Here is an 8,638-nt window from a genome sequence, read left to right as displayed (position 1 = left end):
TTCCTCAGTTCATATAGACTACAATGTCATATAGTCTCTGATCACATAGCATTGTGTTTGACCTATAAATAAAGGCCCTGATGAGTAGTCATCCTAAGTTCTAATTACATGAAAGTTAAGAAACTCACTGCTATTACAATCCACCATCAGCTGCCACTGTTAACCGCAGCACACTGAGACAAATATATGAAAAGAGGGCAAGTGTCTGATGAGAAAATGAGAGCTTAGCAGCAGGTAGATAGGTGTTCTGTTCTCTCACAATGTTAGAAGCAAGCCCTATCCTGGGTCCATAATCCCATTCATTCATTCATTCATTCATTCACTCATTCAGTCAAACTAATAGAAAATCATGTACCATGTCAAAAGGACCAGGATTTTAAAAGTACAAATGCTATATATGTGTTGGGGACCTCATATCAGCTCATGTATGCTGCTGAGTTGGTGGCTCAGTCTGAGAGATCTTAAGGTTCCAGATTAGTTGATACTGCATGTCTTCCTATGAGGTCACCCTCCTCCTCAGCTTCTTCCAGCCTTTCCCTCATTCAACCACAGGGGTCCCTGACTTCAGTCCAATGGTTGGGTGTAATTATTAGCATCTGTCTGTTAGCTGCTTGTTGGGCCTCTCAGAGGACAGCCATGCTAGGCTCCTTTCTGTAAGCACACCACAGCACCAGTAATTATGTCAGGCCTTGGAGCTTCCCCTTGAGATGGATAGTTGGGCCTGTCACTGGACTGCCTTTCCCTCTGTCTCTTCTCCACTTTTGTCCCTGAAGTTCTTTTAGACAGGAACAGGTCTAGCCTCAGTGGGAGAAGACATTTCTCTAACCTTTGAGAGACTTGAGGCCATAGGAAGTGGGAAGGTATGACAGGGACAGGGGGACATCCTCTTGGACATAGAGGGAAGGATGAATGGGGTGAGGAACTGTGGAAGGGGGGGACCAAAAAGGGGGTACCAGCTAGACTGTGAAAAAATAAAAGTAATAAAAATAAATAAATAAGGCGCGTGCTGCTGAGCGTCGGCTGATGGTAGTGCGTGGGGGCTACCGCCCTTCCTTAGCGCAGTCATGTCCCTGTACCGCAAGGAGGAGGTGGGCCATCCCCGCTCGCAGGACTACCATCTATTCTTCAAGCATGTAGCTGGTCACTACATCTCCCCTTTCCATGACATTCTTCTGAAGGTGAACTGGAATGAGGAACACGACATTCCCAGGAAAAAGGCACGGAATGATGAATATAAGACTTTGTTTACTATGGTTGTGGAAATACCTCGGTGGACAAATGCCAAGATGGAGATTGCCACAGAGGAGCCACTGAATCCCATTAAACAAGATATAAAGACTGGAAAGCTACACTACACACCAAATATCTTCCCTCACAAGGGCTATATCTGGAACTACGGCGCCCTCCCTCAGACCTGGGAAGATCCTCATCTAAAAGATAAGAGCACAAACTGCTGTGGAGATAACGATCCCATTGACATTTGTGAAATAGGCTAAAAGGTTCTTTCCCATGGAGATGTGGTCCATGTGAAGATCCTTGGGATTTTGGCACTTATTGATCAGAGTGAAACAGATTGGAAAACAATTGCTATCAATGTGAATGATCCCGAGGCTGACAAATTTCATGATATTGATGATGTTAAGAAGTTCAAACCAGGTTACTTGGAAGCCACTCTCAATTGGTTTAGACTCTATAAAGTACCAGATGGAAAACCAGAAAACAAGTTGGCTTTTAATTGAGAATTCAAAAACAAGGCTTTCACCCTTGACATTATTAACTCTGCACATGAACGTTGCAAAGAGATGGTCATGAAGAAATGTGACAAGGGAGCTATCAGTTGTGTAAATGTGCATATCTGCAATAGCCCTTTCCACTGCACTACAGAGGAAGCAAGATCATTGGTTGAATCGGTTCCAGCACCTTCCATGAGTAAAGAAAGCACTGTAGAAGAAGTGTGGCATTTCCTCCACAACTGATGGGGACACGGGACTTCTGCACGGAGAATTCAACCTCTGAGGACTCCTGGGTTTCCTTTTCCTTTAGTGCTCTTGTGAAGCCACTGGATGGCCATCTGATGATTTCCTGTCAGATATCACTGTTAAAACTTTTTAAATAAACTTGTAAATAAATACAATAAATAAATAAAAGTATAACTGTTTGATTTCTTCCTTTTAGGAATAGTGAGAGACCACAAAAGCTTTGGGTATTGATTACTTTCTAGAGAATTCTACAGAATATCTTGGAAACAAGGCTGTTTTTAAATTTCATAAGTCAAACCTTGAATGAGGTTAGTTTACAGAGCAAATATTGATTTTAAAAGATTAAGTGAGTTTTCAGGATATATATGTATATATGCCAACACATATCTCTATATTTCTATCTTCCTTAATTGTCTTCAATAATATTTATAAGCATACATGTGTATAGGTATACCTGTGTCCTTCTAAAGTTACTGAGCCACACAAATTTTATGCCAAAACAAAATAATCCTCATATTATCCATTGAGTGTGTAAATTGATTGTGTATGTGTGTGTGTGTGTGTGTGTGTGTGTAATAACAGATAGTCAGAGCAAAATGCTGTGATGGGAAGTGGGGTGTATCTTTAAGGCAAACCTAAGACAGCTTGTGGTAGCCAAGGCTCTAAGATGAGCAAAAGTGTGACCTTGAAGTGAATACCATTGGATGATAGACCAGTGTAGAGGAAATGGGAACTAACCTTACTAACTTAAGGAAGGTAGAGAATAATGTCCTTTGAAGGTGAAGGAAAGAAGCCACTTTTCAAATGTTGGCAGAATGTGTCACAAAGCTCTGCAGCAATATTGAAAATAGAAGACAAATCCATGACCTGATATATCTGGTTGAAGTGTTATATCTGTACCATGAAGATTCAGACATGAATAGATGAAAATTTTAAAAGGAGTTATTATATTTTTAAGCAAAATTTGAAGAAAAGTAAAGGATCCAGTAACTGTGACTTATGAAATCATCCCTTATCTCCCTAGATGACAAAAATTTTAAGATATATTGCTCAAATTAAGAAATGGCTTTAGGGCAAAGAGCAAATCGGGGGTGGTCCTGCAAGATTTCTTTAATATCTCAGAAAAATTGCACTTGATATATCATGTTGATCTTTTGAAATAAAGATTAAGAATATGCCTTTTCTATTAGAAAATAGGACAGGCTTTCCCTTACTGAAGAATGGGTTCTGTGAGACTTCTGTGTCTAGATATCAAGGAGGAAAATAATTTATCTCTGTTGATGTGATAAATAGATGGGAACATGAAAATCACACATTGTTTTTAAATAAGCATATCATTGTGAACTGATGAGGACAATGAGTCTATAAAATACAAAAGCACATCCATTTTTAATTTTCTATAGGGATGAAGCAGTCAAGAAAATGACCTAGACGATCACATAACATTCTTGCTGGGGAGAAAGCAAGAAATGAGTGTAAAGTAATAGACACAGGATGCTGCAGGAAGAGTGTCTTAGTCACGGTTTCTATTCCTGCACAAAAATCATGACCAAGAAGCAAGTTGAGGAGGAAAGGGTTTATTCAGCTTACACTTCCACATTGCTGTTCATCAGCAAAGAAAGTCAGGGCTCAAGCAGGTCAGGAAGCAGGAGATGATGCAGAGGCCATGGAGGGATGTTACTGGCTTGCTTCCCCTGACTTGCTCAGCCTGCTCTCTTATAGAACCCAAGACCACCAGCCTAGAGATGGTACCACCAACAAGGGACCCTCCCTGCTTGATCACTAATTGAGAAAACACCCCACAGCTGAATCTCATGGAAGCACTTCCCCAACTGAAGTTAATTTCTCTGTTATAACTCCAGCCTGTGTCAAGTTGACATACAAAACCAGCTAGTACAATACTTCTGTATTAATCAGGGCTCTCTAGAGTCATAGAACTTATGGGTAGTCTCTATATAGTAAAGGAATTTGTTGATGACTTACAGTCTGTAGTCCAACTCCCAACAATGGTCAGCAGCAGCTGTGAATGGAAGTCCAAGGATCTAGCAGTTGCTCAATCCGAAGAAGAGAGACAGTAAATCTTCCTTTTTCCAATGTTCTTATATAGGTCTTCAGCAGAAGGTGTTGCCCAGATTAAAGGTGTGTGCCACCACACCTTTAATCCCAGATGACCTTGAATTTGGAAATCTTCCTGTATTACTCTTTTGGAATTCATAGCCACTATGCCTCAAGATCTCCATGCCAAGATCCCCGTCAGAAACTTGTATCTCTCAGCCTCCACATTAGGATCAGAGGTGAGCCTTCCAATTCTGAATTGTAGTTCATTCCAGATATAGATAAGTTGACAACCAGGAATAGCCACTACAAAGAGCTAAGAACCCCAGTGAACCATCCCAGGGACAGTATCTGCTCCTAACAAATTGTGTCCAGCTAGGTTTCAAAGTTGCCTTGTCTCAGGAACCCTTGATTCTTCCACATCTGCCATTACAGCATCTTGTCTGTGGTATATATGTATCACAATAGCTTTTAAGAGGTTCCATCTAGCAGCCAATGGGAAAAGATGCAGAGACTCACACTCAAACATTAAACAGATCTCGAGGAGACTTGTGGAAGAGTTGGGAGAAAGATTGAGAGACTCGAAATGGACAGAGACTCCACAGGAGGACCAACAGAGTCAACGAACCTGGACCCTTGAAAGCTCCCAGAGACTGAATCAACAACCAGAGTGAACATGGGCTATACCCAGGCCCCCTGCACATATGTAGCAGAGGAGCAGCTTGGTCTTCATGTGGGTCCCCCAAACAACTGGAGCAGTGGCTGTTCCTGAGCCTGTTGCCTGTGTGCCTGCCTGTGGATCCCAGGACAGCTTTGTCTGGCATCAGTGGGAATGCATGTGTTTAGTCCTGCAGCAACTTGATGTGGAAGGAGAGGAAGGGCTGATACTGGGTTTTAAAGAAATAAATAAATACATTTAATTTAAAAACTTTTAATTAAGAATGCACACACAGCATGATATTTAGAACCATGTGTACACTATGAAGTTACACAACAATGAGAAAGTAAAGAACTTTTAGTTTGCTTCTCACATCTTAAAATGGGGAATAACCACCTGAGGAGATGTATCCAAGGAAACCAGGCCAATGAACTTTGCACACATCTCTAATGAGATCCCAAGTCTCAGACTTGATCCTGATATAGTAATGAACTCAGATTTGTGGAGCCTATTAGAAAAGAGTGGCTGCACTTTGAACGTGAGAATAGCCCGAGCAGCTCATAGAGTGCACGGCTTTTTTTTTTTTTTTTTTTTTTTAAACACACAAGCATCAAACCATTGGATCTTCAGCCCCAGATGAGAAGCAGAATCCACATCCCCTTCCCTAATGTATTAGAAACCATGTGACTACATGAACGAGTTCGGGAAAAGCCTCTGCCCTGTTCACTGTGTGTTCATATTGGAGCTCTGAGCTGACATTTAAGCAGTAGAGCCATTCTGAGGTCACTAGAGTTCAGAGAAAGGCTACATTAATTCACATATTTGGAGAAAATGGAGTTCTTCTGGGACTATATAATGAGAGAGGGAAAGGTATATGCAGATGAAAAGGGAATGGGACAGACAGGGCAATTTGTGTAGCCCCCAGATATTTCAAATTTCCACTTTAAAACACCAAACATATGGGGGCTCGAGAGATGGCTCAGTGGTTAAGAGCCACTATCTGCTGTTCCTCTGAACTGAGTTCAATTCCCAGAAACCACCTTGTGGCTCACAACAATCGGTAATGGGATCCGATGCCTTCTTCTGGTGTCTGAAGATGGGGACTGTGCTCATAGATGTAAAATAAATTCATAATTTAAAAAAATTAAACATTGACAGCAAAGTCATGAGGGACCTTAGGTCAGTACTGCCTACGGTGGTCCTGTTCAAATCCCAGAAATAATAAGCTACATCATGATTGCTGATGGTTTAAGCCACTAAATGCAGGAGTGATTTATCACATGGCAATCAACAACAAAAAATGGCATGAATAAAATAAGAATTTCCCTAATATTTATTACCTGCTAAAACAAAAACATGAATAATTTGTTTAAGAGAACATCAATCAATCTATAATACTTTTAATTAGACTATAAATTAGAGACTTGTTTCACATTTTCATATTTAGCTCATTATAAATGTCATAGGATTTTCCTCCACTTTGAAGGTAGTCCTCTAAGTCCTTTTCATATATTCTGTAGATGTATGTAAACCACCAGATACATTTTTAATTGATTTTTCTTTTTTTCTTTTATAATTTTATTTTATTTTTATTTTTTACACTCCATATTCATTTCCCCCTCTCCCCTCCAACTGCTCCACATCCCACACCTCCTCCCCACTCCACCCTGTCTCCACTTGGATGCCTCTATCCCGCCGCCACCCCACCTGACCTCTAAACTCCCTGGGGCATCCAGTCTCTTGAGGGTTAGGTGCATCATCTCTGAATGAACACAGACCTGGAAGTCCTCTACTGTATGTGTGTTGGGGGCCTCATATCAGTTGGTGCATGCTGTCTGTTTGATGGTCCAGTGTTTGAGAAATCTTGGGGGTCCAGATTAATTGAGCATTCTTCCCCCTAAAAACATTTGGTGCAGTCCTTTCTGATTTTCTCATTTGAAGTTTTTAATGTGTGGCTCCTAGGTTTCGAGAGTTCTCACAGACAGAACCTTCGAAGTTTACGATGAAAAATATTGTAAAATATTTACAAGCAAGATCCCAATAGAAGTGTCCTGATTTTCAAGAACACTGGAACTGACGCCCTGGAAAGTGAAGCACAGGCTTTCAGAAGGAGGTTGTGTATAACTAGCTTTTGGAGAAGGATAAAAGTTTAGGGTACAGAGGGATCAATGATGCCTGACTAATAGGAGAGTTTAGTTGTGTTAATTGAAAACCAGAGCCCCCAAATTTTCAATAACTCCAAACAATGCTTTCTCTATGTACCTACTCCTCCAGAATAAAACAGAGACAGATACCAAATGGAATCTCAGACTAGAGGAGAGTGTTAGGGTTGGGACTAGCTGCACTCTCTTCTTGGAAGCAGGTGTGAGCACTTCTGACAATATGGTGCATTATATTTATTCAACAGTTCCTGTCAGGTGTATTTGACCCATTTCCATGATGAAAAAATAGGAAGGGAGAAGAGTATTCCTCAGGGCTCTCTTATAGAACAGCCTGCAAAGCCAAGCTAATGTGTGTGTGTGTGTGTGTGTGTGTGTGTGTGTGTGTGTGTATGTGTTGTGTGTGTGTGTTTGTGTTTGAGTGTGTATGTGTGTGTAAGTAAATAGAATTGAATCACATTCTTGTTTCCCTTTTGTACCACTGCTCCTCCCATAGACCCCTCTTCAATACCTACAATATCTTTTTTGTCATATTCCTTAAAAGTTATAAAATATTATAATAATAAAATAAGTATTATAAAAGTTGTTTGATATAAAACAACAATCAATTTAACACTTATGTAGGTGCTCGTCTACAGCAATGGTGAAAATACATTTTTCTCAATATAAATTTTAAATAACTCCAAACATATTAACTGTACACTTAAAAATAATACATCACTACTAGTATTTTCTTAAATGAACATGAATATATAAAGTCTTTTTGTTTGTTTTGTATTTAGTAGAGTTTAAAATCTTGGCTCTTTTGTGGTACAAGCCCAAAATAAGAACAATTTTTAGACATTGGGTTTCACTGTAATAAGGCTTTATTTCAATGACCCTCACATCACCAAAGGATTTTACCTCCATCATAGCTAAGCTGAGAGTTGATAGTTCTGCTGCACCAAGAAATGAATTGTAGGCTCGATTTTTGGATACAAACTTCCTGCTATGGTCAAAGCTATTTGACTTGAGTGAGTGACTTCATTCTCAGCCCACAGAGAACAGGTTACATTCATTTAAGAAATGGTGTAGGTATTAAGGTGGTCTATCCATAAAGTCATTCGCCAACTCTTTCAATGAACAATGGTTCTGCTTGGAGGGTGGCACAGACATTAGGTGAGGGTAAGAATTTGGTTCATTAGCTATGATAATTTGGAAAAGCATTCATCTCAGAGAAAGAGTAACTTATAGTCCTCTTCTTCAAACTTGATACACAAGTTACAAATGTCAAGCAAAGCATTCAGTCTCACTTTTTTGTTCTCTTACAAGTCACCTCCCTAGTTAATCATCTATGTTTCTTTTGGGTATATAAATACTTTTGAAATATATAAGCTGGTCTGAAAACCATAGTATAGTGTAAAAATATGAAATAAACAATTCTACTAATAGAGAGGCTAAGATAGAAGAAGCAAGATTTCAAGACCCTTATGTTGTACACAGCCAGACACTGTCACAAACATACAAGCTGACAGTGTATCTAGATTGTACAATCTTGGACCTATTTCTCCAATTACCAAATTAGAGAGACCATTGGATGACAATCAACAAATTTCCAATTCCTCATATTATTGGATTTCAATCAATTAGGATATGTTGGTAATATTAATTTTCAAAATAATATATTAAGAAAGAAGTAATTGTCACTTCTTGTTGTTTTTGTTGTAAAAGATGGAAATTGGTTTGTGTGGATTTGTTGGAAGATTACCTTCTTGCTTCTTCTAGGGTGTAGTTTTGCTCCTTATGTT

At 39.5% G+C, this 8,638-nt stretch overlaps 1 pseudogene across 1 annotated transcript; it reads left to right on the top strand.

The window, feature by feature from the left end:
- The first annotated feature begins 1,064 nt into the window (after positions 1 to 1,064).
- On the top strand, positions 1,065 to 2,025 carry LOC116080329 (annotated as a pseudogene). Its single transcript, XR_004114401.1, has 2 exons — positions 1,065 to 1,413; positions 1,501 to 2,025. The product of XR_004114401.1 is annotated as an inorganic pyrophosphatase 2, mitochondrial-like (transcript).
- Positions 2,026 to 8,638: the final 6,613 nt, after the last annotated feature.

This window comes from Mastomys coucha, unplaced genomic scaffold, assembly GCF_008632895.1.
Source record: "Mastomys coucha isolate ucsf_1 unplaced genomic scaffold, UCSF_Mcou_1 pScaffold6, whole genome shotgun sequence".
NCBI classification, from domain to species: Eukaryota; Metazoa; Chordata; class Mammalia; order Rodentia; family Muridae; genus Mastomys; species Mastomys coucha.
The sequence above is the reverse complement of the archived record's forward strand: the minus strand, read 5'-3'. Positions and strand labels throughout refer to the sequence as shown.